The sequence below is a fragment of the Acyrthosiphon pisum genome, unplaced genomic scaffold (genome assembly GCF_005508785.2).
Source record: "Acyrthosiphon pisum isolate AL4f unplaced genomic scaffold, pea_aphid_22Mar2018_4r6ur Scaffold_21223;HRSCAF=23355, whole genome shotgun sequence".
NCBI lineage: Eukaryota > Metazoa > Arthropoda > Insecta > Hemiptera > Aphididae > Acyrthosiphon > Acyrthosiphon pisum.
The window spans coordinates 19,203-20,446 of NW_021770667.1; positions in this window are offsets into that span (position 1 = coordinate 19,203).

Genomic DNA, 1,244 nt, shown 5'->3' on the forward strand with positions numbered 1-1,244 from the left:
TGAACTTTAAATGCTTATAAATAAAAATTGTGACAATGTATTCCTTTTATTTTGCAACTGCTATTGTAAAAATATATTAGGAGCCTTGTATTAAATTTCCAAATCTTAGAATTAAAAAGAAAAACTTTTATGAATTTCTGTTTAAGATTATTTGAACATTGCCGTAATTTTTACGTATTTAGTCAAAATTTGAACTTTAAATGCTTATAAAAAAAAAATCGTGACTATATATTTCTTTTATTTTTCAATTGCTATTGTAAAAATATATTATGAGCCTTGTATTAAATTTTGAAATCTTAGATATAAAAGGAAAATTTTTTATGAATTTCTAGCATAAAATAATTTACGAATTTTCGTGATTTTTACATAATATGTTGTCAAAATTTGAACTTTAAATGCTTATAAATAAAAATTGTGACAATGTATTCCTTTTATTTTGCAACTGCTATTGTAAAAATATGTTAGGAGCCTTGTATTAAATTTCCAAATCTTAGAATTAAAAAGAAAAACTTTTATGAATTTCTGTTTAAGATTATTTGAACATTGCCGTAATTTTTACGTATTTAGTCAAAATTTGAACTTTAAATGCTTATAAAAAAAAATTGTGCCTATGTATTTTTATAATTTTTGAATGGGAGTTAGAACAACATATGTGGACCCTTCTATTAAATTTTCAAGTATTTTGTCCCAGCTAATTTTTTTTTATCAACATTTATAAAAAAAAAATCAAAAAAAATCGATTATTTCAATTGCCTATAAATAGATTAAAAATTAGTGAAATATTTTGAAAATAAAACTATATAAAGAAAATGTCAATTTAAACAACTGGTAAAATTTTCAAGTGTCTACGACTCATACTTTTTGAATAATAACAAATATCAAAAATCGGTTGAGGCTAAACCGTTATTTAATGCGGTTTTGTAAAAATTTAAATTTCAAACACTCCTAAAAATTTTTTGTCTTAGTCCGGTTGAGTTTTTTTTACAGATATTTAAAGAAAAACTTATGGAGAACCTTGTACCAAATTTTAAAAGCTTAGTTATAAAAGAAAAAAATTTTACGATTTTTCAACCACAAAATTACTTGCAAATTTTCGCAATTTTGACATATTTCGTATAAATTTAAACTTTAAGCACTTATAAAAAAAAATTGTGACTAACGATTTTGGATTTTTTTTTATCACTGTGAGAACAACCTATAAGAAACCTTGTATTAAATTTTCAAAGTTTTCTATCCAACCAAAA